Genomic DNA, 17580 nt, shown 5'->3' on the forward strand with positions numbered 1-17580 from the left:
CCCCCCTACAGTCTCCCTTTCCTAATCCCACCTTTCCCTTTTATCCTATATCCTATTACCCCCAGTGTATTCCCAATCTGTTTTTTCACCCATGGTTTCCCTCAAAAAACCATGCCTTTGCCAATTGTTTCCCCAAAAATCCCTTTCCAATGCCGAGTGGGGGATGAAGAGGGGGAGGGAAGAAATTAACTATTTTTGTTTAGTGTTCCAACAGGTACAAATAGAAGAAACCCTCTCCTGCCTCAGTTTCCCCACAAAGCATGCTCAGAGAGTTCTGTCTCCCTTCTATCAGCCTTAAGATGCTCCAGAGAATCTGTTTGGACATTTTAAGACTCAGGAGGGTGGCTTGTTTTGTTTTGAAACTGTCCTTGTTATCTCATGTTTATCCAGTTGTTTTCAATGTTAAGTTTTAAATCTCTTTTTGTTAAAAATAAACGGGTGAAATGCTGGGGCCCTCCCCCTGCCTGGGGTCCTGGGAGAGGGGCCCTGGGGGGGAGGCACGGAATTCCCTAGCCCCTGGTCAGCCTTCTTCCCCATTGGTTGTTTTGTGTTCCCCTGTGCGGGCAAGGACCCTTGGGTCCCGTGACTGCTTCGGCAGATCCTCAGCATGCAGCTGGAGAAATAAACATCTCTCAAGAATCAGTCCATATATATTCTTTTCCATGGGCCTTGTTGTCTGATACGTGTGTTGCAGTATCTGCACTGTAACAAGGAAGCACCTTTTCCTTCTTGAAGATTATTCTAGGAAACTGCAGTATAAATCCTTATTCAGTAGGTTTTTTCTTTGAAAAATGTTATAGAAAAAAGAACTTGTATTAGCTGAGTTGGAGGGAGAGTGAGAAAGTCCAGCGCTTTATGCCTGAGTGTGATTATTATTTTGTACTGAAGAGATTGGAGAGGTGTAAATTAAAGTGTCATTGTTTCTACAAATTATCACAAAGTGTTAACTTTGGTAAGATGAAAATAATAAAAGTAATGTAATGTGAGAGGACTAAAAACCACGACAAATTTCTCAAAATTGCACAGTCCACTCCGCTGTGTATTGGAAATCTGACTCAAAACCTGAAGACACTTGAGGCCTTTGCTCATATAAACTTCCCTGTGCCAGGATGGAAGTTGTTGGGAGACTTGGTGAGCTAGACCATCAGGCATCTATTTCTGCACTGTCAACAGGCAGATATCAGATAGATGAAAGGGATGCTAATAAATGTTGCTCAGATAGTATTCTCATAGATGAAAAAAAATACTTTAAGTTCATTACAAGTTGATTTGTGTTTTCCCACACTGATTTGCTGTGTTTTAAGTAAAGTTATTACATTTGCAAAAATGGCAACAATATATAAAAAGTATGGATTAGGTGATGAGGTGTTCTAGGCCCTGGACAACCCAGAATCTTACGTAATATAAAATGTGTTTCAGTTTAGCCACTGCAATTCTGAAAGTCTATTTAGACTGAGATACTAAGTATTTAATTTGTTTTAATTGAAACTCTCATGAATGCTGAAAGGATGTAGTAATAATATAGCCAGACATACAATTTTCTCACCCTGATTCACAGTGAATTATTAAATAATATGTACCATTAATCCTCACATTGAAATTTCTTAGTGAGATTCATGACCTGCTGGCCTTTAATTCCAAGTATTTGAAATGGTACTCACATATTTTATATATAAAACTTTGTCATGTATTCTTCCTTTGTTTATAAGCTTTGTATGCTTGCAGTCATGCAACAGGTTTTCCTTTGTATTACGAATATGTTTATCTACTTGTTATTTAGTAATTTTATCAGCATGTGTGATAATCTGACACATAATATTTGAGTTGCACAAGTGCCTACATTTTCTGGAAATAAGATGCAGGGTCAATATACTTCAACACAAGATCTGTCCTCATTTATCTGAAGGAAGTCTTAACTGCACAAGAGTGATTTTAGTAAATTAGAAATGCTGTCCTGAGGAATTCAGCCCTGCTTTTGAAGAACCCATCATTTAGTTTCATCCAGGGTGAGAGAAGTATTGCAGCTTTGGTAACAGTCACGTGCACATAGCCTGTTACCTTGTCTAAAGCTTCTGGAGGTAAATGCAATAGTCATTAAATAGATTACATCACAGTAAAAGTGATAGCTTACAGTTTCAGGTATCTGATTTTCTTTCAGACACTTATTGATTCAACAGCTTTGCTTTCTGTGATTTTTTTTTTAAATTTATTTTTGGCTTAAGGAATTCAGGTTTTGTCCTAGGATATCAGCTTGGTACAGTGGTAAAGAAAATAACAGACTCAAGTGAGTTTTCTACTGGCAAGATTCCACAAGCTTCAGTGAAGCTATGCTTGTTTACATGCATTGAAAATTTGGCTCAGTGCCTGGATATGTGATATAAGTTATCTACCTGCTCCTACTTTTTCAGATAGAGACATCCTGTGCGTATCTTGGCTTTCTTCTTTCATTCCATTTCAGTCAAAGGGGACCTTCAGATAAGAAAAGTCTAGCAGACATGAGTAGTAGAAAGCATTAAACTGATAGGACGTTAGCAGGAAGCTGCCTAGCAAGGAGGACTTGGATAATTTTCATAGTGGTGTAAGGATTGAACAATGATAAAAGTGGCTCTTCAGTTCCGGAAGAGGTGCTGAGGTATCTGGTTGTAACCGTTTCATTCGCACCATTGTTACAAGCTTGTTTTAGAAGGACATATTTTCACTTTCATGCCATTTCATGAAAAAACGCAAAACCTTTGCCTCCTGGAATGATCATCTCTTTCCCCAGCTATAGTGCCACATGTTGGTGGCAGGGAGCACTCTCTAGAAGGCTGCTCTGCCTAAAAGCTTACTGTGTCCATGCCCCAGCAGTCTCTTTTTTCAGTGTGCTCCCAAATTTTCAGGATTTTGCCAGCACTTTCCTTTTGTGTTTGCTATTGCATATTGAACAAGGACATACTTCTTCACATTCTGCCCCTGGTTTTCATTTGACTTTTTTTTCTTTTTAATAGAGAGGAGTTGCAGTGCCTTTCTCTGGAAAGTAAGACTCCTGACTTGCAAGTGGCATGGAGTTGGGAGGTGTGTGCTTTATTCTGCTGCATGTCAGGGAATTTTGCTAAATTCCATTTCAATGCAACTTATTTTGAAATTATGCATCTGAGGTTCCGGTGGAACTTCTTGAATTACCTGTTTATAGCAATGCTGCAGGGTGTAAATCATCGCTAACTTTGCAGAATTTTTTTCCCATGAAGCAACACTTACAAATTTAAAGTAGTATTTTCAGATACAAAAAAGGTCTCTCAGTAATCCTGTTTCATGCCTTAAGACTTTAAAAGTCAACTTTTATTCTGAATTATTCAGGTCTAATGGGAGTTCTTATTTTCTGCCATGTAATCTGAATCTCAGTATCTTCCTTCTGAGCCTAAATATAATTATCTGTTAAGTTATACCAACTTTAGCTGATTTCACAACAGGGAATTTGGGTGCAGGTGCTCAAAGCAAACATAAAAACCAGAAATATGATGTCACCATGCATCCATGGTAGAGTTACATTTCAGAGCAGTCTTCTACCACTGATGTTGGTGGACATCAATTCTGAAAGACATGTAGTTCATATTTTGCAAAAAGATTACCATGTTCTTCTATTATTTTTTTCAGATTCAGAGATAATATTGATGAAAATTAATTTCACTGCTAAAAGAAACATTTCTTCACAAGAAGTGATATGTTTTAAGGACATAGGTTTGACATCAAATGTTATGACTAAATGTGGCTTTCTTTTTAACTCAGATCTTATGACAGGTTAGCTTTAACTCAACCCTGTTACATGTCATAAAATATACTCCTGTGTAAAAACAATGACAGTTACTGCACAGATGTGTGTGTGTGTGTGTTGTGATAAAAAAGGAAAATTGTTCAATTAGCAAGAGAGAATTGAAAAGGACAACAATGTGTTTAGATGAATTGTCCCAAATCATCAATAAATGCCATCCTTTTATGCAACATGACAAAATTCAGAAAGCGCATTGGGTTTCAAGCAGGTGAAACGTGGGTTACAGGTAGAGAGCTCTTTGCAAGGATGGTATATCTGATATTCTCAAGAGCAAATGAAAGCTTGCAGTAGTTTTGGATAGTATCAGGGGATGGGTGGTCATAGGAAGTCAGTCCTTGTGAAGTGCTAAAACTCCATCCATATTCATTGGACACACCTAAAGTGCTAAAACCTGCTGCTAGGGTCATAATTCAGGTTGGGATTCCCAGGGAAAGCTATGGAAGTCCGATTCACATAATCTAAGAGACCTGCTGCAAAGCAGCTTTGCTGGGAGGCAGGAGATGATCCCCCAGCTGATGGAGGAGCCCACACACTCACGTGCCTGCCTCTGGCACCCTGCTACCAGCACCAGAGCATGACACATGCATGAGTGCCAGCACTGCTCGAGCATCTTGCCTGGGTTTTAGAAAGAAAACAGAAGCCTGATGAGAGCTGCCTGCTGGTGGGAGGGAGCAGGGTCAGGCTCTATTTGGAGCTCTGGCATGGGCGGATACCGCAACCCTGGAGAGGGTACAAGAATTCAGGCCACGCTCCTGCAATTAACATTTCCAGCTCCAAGTGGCTCCCGCTCTACATGTGCTTTCTTGGATGGCCCTTCTGAGAGGTCTAACTCTGCATGTGCTCAATGAAGGGAGGCTTAGCACCCAGCTCTGGGTTTTGAATTTCACAGAAGGAGCCAGAAGCTTTGAGGCCAGGTATTTGGTGGCTGATCTGTGGGGGTTAATTCTCTTACTGGAGCTACGTACAATAATTTGACCTCAAGGATCACAGCTCCAATTAGATGGTGTAGGAAATGAAAAACTGCACAACCCCCCCTCCCCCCATGCATTTTTAAATAGTTATGTATATAGGTCCATAGCAATTCTTTGTGCAGGCATGCATGGGGATTCCTATAATAAGCTCTCAGTAAGCTGAATGCATTGAGCAAAAGGTTTTGGTTTGGAATGCCACAGGCAAATTTAATGGTATGCTGCAACCTTCTCTTCGCTGCTGGAAATATTTTCTTCGTTTGCCCCTAGTTCTGAACCGACTAAGAACTGTGTTTCAGAGTGGAGAAGTTATGCTGCTTAAATTAGCTCCTTTTTAAAACTTTGCTAATGAGTTTTGCGTTGTGATTATCTGGTCCTTTATATTCTGAAAATGAAATAATGAGACTTTTTCCCAAGAGCCGAGGATTGGGCTGACAGAATGTTACTTTAATAGGTGGGAAAGAACAGCAAAATCTTCACATCACCACGTGGCTTTCTGCTCATCCACCCACACCTGGAGGCAACTGTAGAAATGAAAGTCAGTCAAATTGCTCCTCATTTCTGCACTTGGGAGAATGCTGTTTCCTCTCTGCTACTGGGGCTACTAGTTCTGGGTTTTCTATAAGCCCCCTCCCAAGGTGAAGGGAGGCTGTGGCCTGAGGCCTCTTCCAAAGTTGATAGGAAACAGAAATAAAATTCCTGCTCCACTGCTGGGAGGAAGAGAGATGGGTTTTGCTGCAGGAAACCCACATGCACATGAAGGATGGTCATGAAGTCCCATTCCCATTAGGAAGGCAAGCAGCCATGTGGTGGCTTTTTATCACTCTTCAAGGTGTTAGAAAAATGTCCCACTGATACTTCCCCATGCAGGAACCCCCCAGCCGCTCACTGGGGGCTGATACTTGGTGTGGGGACAGTGCCTGAGTGCTTTCTGGGACCTGCATTCAGCCTGTTTAGGTCACCTGAGGTCACTTAGTGACCACCCACTGAGGGTGCCAAGGAATGCACAGCCTTCATCAGAGCGTCCTCGACTGGACACAGGAGACACACATGGGGTGGGCAGGGCTGCACAGGCCCTCCCCTCACCATCACCACACTGAGCTGTGCAAACCATCCTCCTGACACCATATGCTGGGCTGGGATGTGTGATACTGGTAAATGTGCAGGGCTCCATGCCAGGCACAGGGCCAGGCAAGAGCTGATCTGGGCTACAGCACATCAAAGCAGTAAGGTTGCCCTGTGGAGGGGCACCTTGGAACACTTGAAGATCCCCTGGTATCAATGTAGGCTGAGGGATGAATGCTTCAAGAGCAGCCCTGAGGAGATGGCTTTGGGGCTACGAGTGGATGAGAGGCTGGACATGAAGCTGCAATGTGCACTGTGCTGCTAGAAAGCCAAATGTGTCCTGGGCTGCATCCACGGCGACATCAAGGGGGGTTATTCTCCCATTCTGCTCTGCCCTCATGAGACCCCACCTGGAGCACTGCATTGAGGTCTGGTGTCCCCAGCTTAAGAAGGACATGGTCCTGTTGCAGTGTGTCCAGAGGCTAAAAAGATGATCAGGGGACTGGGGCACCTCTCCTATGAGGACAGAGTGAGAGCACTGAGGTTGTTCAGCCTGGAGAAGATTCTGGGGAGACCAGATAGCACCTTCCAGTATTTGAAAGGGGCCTATAAGAAAGACAACTTTTTCAACAGGGAACACAGAGTTTTCTGACTAAGAGATTTGACTTGACAAATGTAGATGCTGCCATTATTATTTCTACTTCCAAACTTAGAACTGGTGTCAATTTGCAGCATGTATTTTTCAAGGCAAGATATTATGAAATGACTTAAGGGGTTCACAAGTTTAGATTAATGTAAAGCAGTATTTACTTAAATGTTTGTAATGTACTGTGATTAAGGCCTTCTAGAAACAATTTTAAGGCCTGTAGATGTGATAAAATGGATAGCATGGGAGCTGCAGTTTGTGACCTTCCAACCCCAAACAAAGGAGGAGTGTGTGAGGCTATGTCAGACTGGGGGCAATGAACTGTCTGATTTGTTTTGTTAGCCAGGTCGCCTAGGTCTCATTCGCTGCACTCTAGGGCTATAAAAAGCCTGGGTCTCTTTTTGAGCCAAAGAGATAAGTCTGAGACAGTACTCCAGCTGGGAGCATGTCACAGGAAAATGTAACAGCATTGCAATGTACTCAGCATCATTTCCACCCCTCTTGTTGTGTTTCCTAATATTTTCTTTGGTTGGGTGAGTGCTATTTGTGAAGTTCAGCACAATGATTTTCAGATCATAGCTGTAGTGGACAATGCAACAGATACCCAGAGTTGCTTGGTCTCCTGTGGTTTCTAACAAGCTATATATAACTGCACCAGAATACGATTTGTGACCCAGGCCTAATTATTTGGTATGGGTTTTGCACCATCAGGTTCTGCTGTGCACCACAGCCAGTAGGCTTTTTTGGATACTATTTTCACTACATTTTACTTATTCCTCCATTTTGCATTTTATTGCTTTTACCACCATGGTTTTGATCTGGTGATCTCTTCTTTAGTTGTCAGCTTCCCTTATGAGGCTTGTTACCCTGTTTCAGCCTTGGGGGACCAGAAGAACCTTTTTCCACATTCTAGTGTTGGCACCTTGGTATTGTTACTCTCGTGACCAGTGACAGGACTCAAGGGAATGGCATGAAGCTGAGTCAAGGAAGGTTTAGAGTGGATATCAGGAAAAGGTTCTTCACCCGTAGGGTGGTTGGGCACTGGAAGAGGCTCCCCAGGGAAGTGGTCACAGCACCAGCCTGACAGAGGTTAAGAAGGATTTGGACAACACTCTCAGGCACATGGTGTGGTTGTTGGGGTGTCCTGGGGAGAATCAGGCATTGAACTCTATGATCCTGATTGGTGCCTTCCAATTCAGCATATTCTATGATTCTGTGATTCTGTAATGAGGTCAGTATGTTAATATAAGTCTTTCAGTATCCTCAGACACAGGACGATATGAATGCAGAATGGACAAAAGGGACTGGTTGTATCATTGAGTCTTGACTTCCACAGGGTTGGGGAACCACATCTGAAATGGTTAGTCCAGAAGATTTTTTAGTCCATGTGTCTCAATCTGTCAGAGACCACAAGGCACACACCCTGTACTGAGTTTAGATCTTGAGAAACAGTACAAAATCAGTACACATTGAAATGCCTTGGTCTATATATTTTTTTTTTTTGATGTGACTTATCTCCAATATTTGAAAGACTGAAAGAAAAATAATAAACATGTCAAATTTTATAAAAAAAGGGGAAACTAGTTCTTTCCTGAACATTTCAGGCAGCTAGAAGAAGCCTCAAATGAATGTCATGATATAAATGTACAGTATTAAACAAAGATGATCAAGGAATTGAAGATGGTGTCTTCTTTCTCTTCTTTCAGTTCTCCTCACAGTCAGCCTACCAACAAAGTAACCACATAAGGATTCACGACCAAAGCTTAGAATTACTCTGCTGTTTTCCAAAATGAGTATCTATCTATCTATCTACACATCCATCTTTCCTCTTTTGTTTTTTTTTAAATCTCTGCTAGAACAATGACTCCAGCAGCTGTAACACAGATAATAGGACATAAAGAAAAGAAGATTTTGTTTTCAGCCATTTGGGAAGGATGTCACAGAAATTCCTTGACTGTTACTGAATTTTTTATTTAACTAATTTTTTTAGGTCTCACAATGTGGATATTGTCATGTAGTGTCTGAAATCTTCACTCACTCTTCCATCTCCTGTGTTATACTAGTTACTCTTTATGTGACATCTGAAAGGTTATTTATTTACAGATAGTCTTATTTATTTACATGTAAAGCATCAGTGGAATGCCTCCCATTAGAAACCAAATCTTATGATTAGTTTAGAGTTTATGGTACAACTTAGAACACAATGTATTTATTGAGTTGCCAATTAGATTTATTTCCTGAAGTTGGACAATGATGGCTATCTAAACCTTGCTTCAGTATGTCGAAGTGCATCATACAAACAGTTGCATAAACTATTTTGCTAATGTTTTTTTTTATTGAACTGTAATTTTCCTTATTTCTTTTATTTTTAAAAGATAAAGGATTTACAAGTTGGAAAATATGGATCTCACAAGTTTGTGGAAACTCAACCTGACCAATAAACACATTTGCTTGCATCATATTCAGTGATTATTGTGATGTTAAGGAATGCTTTAAATCTTGTTGCCAACATAAAATCGTAAGATTTGTATTTATTTGCAGCAGATTTGAGGTTGGCCTATTGTGTAAAGATGAAATCTTAGCATGAAAGCCTCAGTAATGACACTGATCCAGAAATACTACAAAAAAGGGAGGAATCTCTTTAACTTCAGTGAGGTTTCGATTAGGATCTGTATCCATTCCAGTCTTTAGAAGCAAACATAAAACCAGCAGTAACAACCTCTGGACTACTGATTCATGACAGTAGATGAGATATTTTGGAGAAAAATTCAGGAGATAACTTGGTTGCAAGAGTTAAAATGTGTTTCTATAGAAGATGTATTTAATAAAGCAATACATTCATTTACAAAGATTTTTTTCATATTAACAGCCCTAGTTGTCAGAAAGTGTGCGGAGCTTTAGGTTGGAGCCAGGATACGTGACAGCTAAAAGTTTCTTGCATTGCAGAACACTGATCTGCACTGTAATTTTGAGATATTAATTCTGAGGCTTAATTCCAGATGTTTTTTGAGTATGTAGGAGGGAAGGATTTTGAATTTATCTTTGTAATGATACCGGTAAAAGAAGATGACAGGGCAGTAAAAATGAAAATTTCTGTTTTTCTGATTGTCAGAAATTGATTAATGCTTTGAAATAAAATTTTAGATTAAAAAGGAGATAAGGATTCTCTACTCTACCTCTCTGAGCAGTTCCCTTCATTATGGGGATAAAACCAGCACATAAGAACACAGAATCAGAACTAAAGCATAACTTCAAGTGAGGACAGCCTCAGAGAATCAATCTCTTGATTACAAAAAAGTCTACCTTATTCACAGAAGAGACATAGCAGAGCTGAGTCTTATTTGTAGCAATCATGATGACCAAGTCAGTAAATGCCCACATTTTCTTCTCTCTTGGTGTTTGCAAAGGGTAAGATTTTTTCTCCGTCCAGCATCAGCTGGTTCTGGATAACATCAGGTATATGCAAGAACTTTATACATCTCTGTTCTGCAGAGATCTGCAACTGCTGCAGGGACACCTAGGTTCCGACTGAGCTGGAAGCAGACAGAACATAATTACAGCACTGGGTGAATGTGAACCCTCTCTAGCATGTTAGTCCGAGGGTGCTGAAAGTCAGGGCTGGTTAGCTGTGGAGCAGCAGCATCCTGGGGTGCTTGGACTGAGCTAGCACAACTGGTGCTGCACTCCACTTTAGGCTATACCAGTGTGGATCCATGGCAGTTCTGTATTCTACTGCTGAGGACAGAGATTCCTACAATTCACGAGGCTGTGGTCTGAGGATGTTACCCCTTAGAGCCTCTCAAAATCTTTTTAACCTTAAAAGATAGAAAAGGAGACAGTTTATTTGGAAAGTAGAAGAAAGATTTGTTTCAATGAGATTCTTTTCTCCTTAAACTGTGGATGATTGAATTTGTCTAAGGAAATCTTCTGTTCAATAGTCTTTCAAATGTGAAACATAGTACCTTTCCACTTTGGGAAAAAGAACACACAGTATGGGTCTGTGGCTGGATCTGAGGATTCTGCCGTCGTTACAATCTGATTCTGTTTCTGAAAGCAAAGAAAGACAAGCAGATGAAGGAGGCAGAAAAGAGCATAGAAACAGCAAACATGCACTCTTGAGTTGCTGACTCTCAGAGGAACAAAGTTACTGTCACTACAAAACTTGGCAAACTCAGTAATTCACTCAGCTTTTCTTTTCCTCTGAAGACATTGGATGATACCAGTGCTCTGTAAGACAACTCTGGGCTATCTAAATTGGACTTTTCTGAGGCAAATGGCTAGAAAATGAGACATAGCAAAGGGAAACAAGGTGTGAAGGAGGTGGTAGTCAAGAGAGAGGTAGGTAGGGGAAATGTAGCAACAGGAAAGAAAAAATCACACCTAAATTGAGGTCTAGGGTTTTCCTGTCCCTGATGGAAGTTGTAATGCCCAGAGATCCCTCTTTCTGCTGTTGGAATATTATTTAAGGGACTTATTGTTCTGGAAGTTTCATTTATGCTTTGATCCCAAAGACTCTTCTTTTGGAAGGTTTCTAAAGACATATTTTTGAATAGTCAGTAATTTAACTCATCATTAATTACTTCCAGTGCTGCCTTTTGGGCTCACTTATTTCTAGTCCCATTCTCACATTTTTTTTCCTAGCACATTTTTGATGCAGCTCTTCTGTAGCATTGTCAGAGCACTATACTAGATTAATTCAGTCTTTCTCACTTTATAAACAGTGTCCTGTAACTTAGGTTCTTACAGTATCTGACTGAAGTTCCCATGTAGACAACCAGCACTGCAGGTTTTCAAAAACAAGGACTTTACTTGTGAGAGTTATTTTGTATCCTGAGATTCTCTTGTCTCTAATGACCAATGTTATGCCTGCCTGACATCTTCTTGGACAAAACAAGATTCTTGGTGCTTTCTTTGAAGATGTGAGCAGCATATTTCCTAATCTCTAGTAGCATGTGCCTGTCTGGGCTGAAACCCCAAAAATCTTGATGAGGATATGTTGCTTGTTAGTGACCTTGTTTTCTACATGGTGAACCTCAAGCATACCCATCAATTTGATGTGCAGACTCTGTTCAGCCATAGTGTCTTTGTTCATCATGTCTCTTGTTCAACAGCCATATTCACCTCATTCCAGAGTGAATGGTTTCGTTCAAATTGCAGGTCATACTGTCATTGTTAAGGGTTACTTGTCAAAGGTTTTAATCTGTCTCCTAGAGCTTTGGACTTTGATCCTAGTGACAGTCTGGTTTGTGTTACTGACCCAGCTTGTTATCCTTTCTCCTTTTGATTTGTCTATATGAGAATTTTGTCCTTCATTTTCACATCACCCCCAAACTCTTCAATCAGTTGGCCTTCTTTCTGCACTCTGTTTAAGCAGACATCATTCATGTTTTGTTGTTATGTGGTGTTACTCCTTCCACTTTTTAAGCTTTGTTTCATAGTTAGCTTTCTCTGCCAGAAATAAATGAAAATTGATGAACACAACAAGAAGAGTCTGGACTCTGAAGTCTGTCTTTTGCTGGACCTCTCTGCTGGCAGATACAGAATGAAATAAATGCTTTACAAAGTTTCTCATTTTGAGGAGGCTTTAAATCTGTGGAGATCATAATCAGAGGAGAGAGGAGCTGGAGGTGTGTTTAATTTAGGAATGCTCAGCTATCAGTGACTGCCAGAAATCTGCTTTATTTTGTGTTCAGTGTCTGTACTTAAGGGTAACAAGAGCTTCTCTTTGCATGTTCCAGGCTGGAGTGCAGTGTGGAGATATGGAGGTAGCTTTGCATGTCTTAGCTCAGGTACTGAAAGAGACCAAAAGACTGTGTTGGGTTAATTAACCGACTTCTTGTTGATTTGTACAGAAGAAAAAAATCTCATATATTTTTTTTCTCACTCACTGGTGTCCTTAAATACTACAGTTACAGAGAGAGCAGTGAAATCTTAACAGAGGAAAGTAAGACAATGAATAGAAGATAATGTGGGTTTGTTACGAATGACTCATGACAAGTTAAATTATGTGTTTGGTGGTTATCTTAATGAAGGAAAGAAATGCAGTGCCCATACTGGTTTTTTTCCTTGTGTGAAGTTTTTTTCTGAAAAGCTCAGGTATGTGGTGGAGCTATAGCTGCCATAGTGAGATTCCAGTCTGTTCTGAATAAAGTAAGTTTAAACAAATATAACCAGTAATTGCTATTTGTTCATTGCCAGGATATGCTGATGTATGAGGACTCTGTACTCATGGGGGTTTAAATGTTTCTCAGAATCTCTTCATTATTACTTTTTCATAAAAATAGTCTGAAGAGAGTCATGAATGCTTTGTAGAGCACAGTTAAAAATACTGTATGAAAGATAACAGTAGAAACAGACTGAAGTCAGTCAAGTGAAGTTTTAAATGCAAACATAACATGTTTCACATAAGAAAAAATAAATATAGAATGCGGGAAATCTTTTGGGACATGTATTTAGCCCATAGGGAAGTATCTGGGGATTATAGTGGGTGGTGATTTGAGTTGGTAAACAATGCAGTACTAATGAGAAAAATAGCTACTCGTGTACTTCATTGAACTACCAAGAGTATTACATGTGAGGCAAGTGTTCCTAGTTTGCTGTAGTCAACACATGATTTGTAATATTGTGTTCAATTCTGGGCAACATGTTTTAAAAGAGACCCAGACAAGCTGGAGAGAGATCAAAGAAGTGCAGCTAATGTGATAGATGTTTTGGAAATGAAGACCTGTGTGGAAAAGAAGTGAGAATATGTAATGCAGAGATGAGTGATGGGAACATGGGACCTGACTATCTCACATCAAAACAGTCTCACAAGGAGAAGCAGCATAACTGTTCATGTTAATCCACGAGGATGGTAGAAGTAATTATGGATGGAGCAGGAATAAGAATATAAATCGAGCATGGAGGGTTTGTTAGAGGAATGGAACAAAAAAGACAGCTGCCAATGGAGGGTGTGAAACTGCCTTTGTGGGATGTATTTCCAGCTAGAGTAACTGTCCGTCTATCAAGGACAGCTTCTGGGCTTAAAACTATTGCTCCAAAGATGCAGGTGGCTGAGTTATACAGTTCTCAATTCATTCCAGATCCTAAAACTGACTTGGCTTTCCCCTTTTTGTCTGTCATCTTCCATCCTTACCTCCTTTCAGCCTCAGGCATGGCTTCGGCTGTTTTGTATCAGTGACATGCTTGATTATTTGAGTGACTTAAATTCAAGGAGTGGCATTAGTAGAGGTCCTGGAACTACTCCTTACTTAAAACCTGGATACATGGATCTGCTTAGAGATGTTGAGGAGCACCTGTCAAATCTTTCAAGTGCCTCAGGCAGTGAACTATGAAACTTTGCAGTCAGAAGCAACATGGCTGGCATGATGTGGAGTCTTTTGGCTATGAGCCTCACAGCCAGTCGAACTAGTATCAGGCCCATGACATGCTGAGGAGATGTCTGGTTTGAGGGCCCAAGTATGGTTTCTGCACAGCTTTGCTCCATTCTGTGAGTACATGCTAGCACGTTTGGCTCTAACTTTGAGCCCTCTGCCTCACTTTCTATTGTACCACGTAAACATAATCTGTTGTGGTGGCCCAGCCGCCTTTGGGGCTGTGGCAATCAAACACGGTCGAGGCCATCCCCTGGGTGGATTTCCCCGCCCCAAGATAGTGGATCTGAGGGCAGATCTATGGGCGGCACTGAAGTTTAAGTTGCATCCCCCTGGGTGGCACCTTGGTCCAAGCTGCCTCCCCCGCTTCTGGAAAATTTTCCATTACTTAGTTATCTATTGGCTCCCACTTGTACCTCCTGCCTCCTTGTTTCCCCACTGGTTAAAGCAAAGTTGTATCCTCCCCTTTGCTTGTACCCTCTTGGTCGCTTTCCTTTTCCCCATCTTGATTCACTCCCCCCCCATAAGACTGTGTGCACAACCCTTCCCAAGGCCCTTCTGGTCCCTGGACCCTCCTGCTAATAAACCCTGCTGGAACACACACCAGAGGCCCCTCTCTTTTCCTTTGCCTGTGGCAGATGTGAGCCCAAGCCATCGGCTCCCTGATGTGCCTCCTCCGTAGAGGAGCCAGCACACATGACCAGCTTACGCCCTACCCACACCAAAGACGTCTCTAAAGGACATTGCGGAAGAGACGCTGCCTCCCCTCTGACCGAGGGCATGCCGGAGCTCGAGCCAACGAGCCAGCACTGCGTCAGTCTGGCACCCAAACAGGGACTCATAAGCATGAGTTCCTGCAACATCCTTGTCGTCAGAGGATGGCAAGTGTCCACATCCTTGGAGCTGCCAATGCCTCTCGTTGCAGTACGCTCTGTTCTAAGAGTGGTGCTCCGAGAGGAGGCTGCCAACTCGCAGTTCCAGAGAGCAGCCTGTCCTGGAGGACCCCACCCGTGCTTTTTCAGTTTCCAGGACTGGATGTCTGTGGCTCCGTCAGGGGGAGCATCTGAGTTTTGTGTGAGTATTCCTGGTTCCTGGGACTTTTGTTTAGTTTTCCTTTTGTGGGTGGTGGGTGGAAAAGAGTGCTGAGAGAGCCATGGGATCAAAACTCTCTCAGCCTCAAAGAGAGGTTTACATCCAGGTTGGCGAGTCCCTTAAGGGAAGTGGGTTTGTGTTTTCAAAGGGGTTGCTGAAGAAATGCATAAGGTGGCTTTTCTTTTACTTTCCTTAGGTGTACCTTGCATATTTAAAATCGTCTGCATTCTGGCAAGCTGTGGGTGATAAAATTTCTGATTTAAAGTGGAGACACCTCAGGGGAAAAGTTTTACCCCCTGGTTTTAGTCCTTTGGGACTTGCAAAAACTAAATGAGAAAGTAAAAGAAAAAACAAGGTTTTCCCCAATTCTCCCCATATCCCTCCTTCCTCCCCTCGTGTCCCTCATCCCACTTCCCCTTTGTTGAGAAGATTGGGAGGAGTAAAATGCCTCGAGGCACAGGGTTGCCACCGTCTCCCTGACCCTCCTCAGTCCTCTGCCCGTCGTAATAGCCCTGGTCAGGCTATTTCGCCCTCTACCCAAACCCAATCTCCTATCCCCTCTTCCCCAGTTGTTAGTCCCCATAACTGTTCGAAATGTTGTTCCCCACAAAATGGCGGAGATGAAGTTTCCCAGCCTGCCATTTTTCCCCCTTTTCCCGCCTTCCCACAAACTGGAGGGGACCGCATGGCATGGCCCTTCATTATGTCTCCTTCTTCCCACTGTCCTTTTCTTCCTTCTCCTTCCAACCCTTTCTTGTCTCCACCCCTGGACGTGACTGCTGTGAGCTCCTCCCACGCGCTGGGTACCACCCCCTGCGTCAGGAGCTCCCGCCCCTCTTGTGGCCACTCCCTTTTGTCCTCAGTTCCCACCCACTGGGAGGGACCTTCCGGTTCACATGCCTCATCTTCTGGTTCCCATAATGTGGAAACCGGAACCAACGCCATCTTGAAATCGGAACCGGAAGCGCCCTCCAATCCCTTTGCCACTCCAGTTATTTATAACCAAGCTGGTAACAACCTCGCATGGAAACCTTTTGACTCCTCTGGTCTCAAAGAGCTTTGCAAGGCCCAGAAGGAGTTTGGGAGGGAGAGTCAATATTTTAAGACTCTCCTGCGGGAACCTTCACAACCACAGTGATGGTCCCGCATGACCTTAAAAATATATTCTCCTGCTTGCTTTCCCCATCCTAATTCCAGATGTGGAAATGGAATGGAGAAAACAACTAGGAGACGTCCTCCCAGTCCTACTGCAAGACCCAAACAATGCAGGGGTTTCCATGGACCACCTTACTGGTGACGGGTTGTTGACTAAGCCACAGGACCAAGCCTGAAACACACCGGAGCCAGTCCTGAATGTGGTGAAGCATGCAGCAGAGCGAGCCTTTTTAATGATTCCCCCTGAATTGGTGCCTCAATTAAATTATACTGAGATATGGCAACAACCAAATGAACCATTTATTGATTTCATAGACAAATTAAGACTTGTGGTGGAGAAACAAATTGAAGATTCAAAACCAAAAGAAAATATAATCACACAAATTGCAAAAACAAATGCGAATGAGGCATGTAAATATGTAATTCTAAATCTTCCATTTGATCCTCCACAAACGCTAAACCAAATGATTCGTGCTTGCACGACATTAGTCCTAGTTGGCCAACAAAATTTAAAAACAAGGGGGAATGCAGTGAGAACCACAGGTGCTGTTGAGGCAACAGCACCTCAGGACAAAAGGAATTTTAAATGGATCTGCCACAGGTGTGGGAAACAAGGGCATTTAGCCTGGAATTGTAGAGCTCTGGCTCCACTTAACTGCAATTTCCAAGCTGTCTCCCCAGGGCAAATGACATCGCCTGCCCCTGTTGGGATGCAGCCGGAAAACTGATGAACCAGTGCAAATCTGCAGCCCCGCATGAGGACAGAAGTAAAGGAGCTGCATCTCGAGAGACTGTCACTACCACCGCCTCAACCTCGATGGACTCCATGACACCTCACAGAGTCCTTGTAAGCTGTGGAAGTCTCAAAGACTGCATATTATTTGTGATTGGGGACACGACACATATACCACCTGACATCTCAATTACACCTGAGATCGTCCAAGTGGGGCCACAAGGACTTTTCACTGTTAACATCCAGTGTATTAACCCGCCCTTTTTCCTTGCTGCCAACCAGGTTGTCGCCCAAGCCATCCTCATGCCCAGAAACTCACCACAGAACTACAACCCATCTGTCTTCTGGACTGAGGTGGTTGGGAAGGACAAACCAATGCTCAACTGCAGACTGTCCTGCCAAGGCTCGGATATCAGCCTGGGAGGTGATGATGGACACGGGGGCAGACGTGATGGTCATTTCTTCCAACCATTGGCCATCACACTGGGAGTTGCAGCCAACGGAAGGTATTGTTACTGGCGTGGGAGGATCCATACCTGCCCAGACAAGCAGGACTCTTGTCCAAGTTGAGGGTCTGGAGGAGCAGGTTGCATCAGTCCGCCCATTTGTTATTGACTCCGGGTTTACATTGTGGGGCAGGGATCTCATGTCTCAATGGGGAGCCCAGGCTGAAATGCCATCTTGGCCTCGGTATTTTTAGTAGGGGCCACTGCGGAGTGCCCCACTCAGAAGCTCAATTG

Source organism: Corvus brachyrhynchos, unplaced genomic scaffold, assembly GCF_000691975.1.
Source record: "Corvus brachyrhynchos isolate BGI_N302 unplaced genomic scaffold, ASM69197v1 scaffold42, whole genome shotgun sequence".
NCBI classification, from domain to species: domain Eukaryota; kingdom Metazoa; phylum Chordata; class Aves; order Passeriformes; family Corvidae; genus Corvus; species Corvus brachyrhynchos.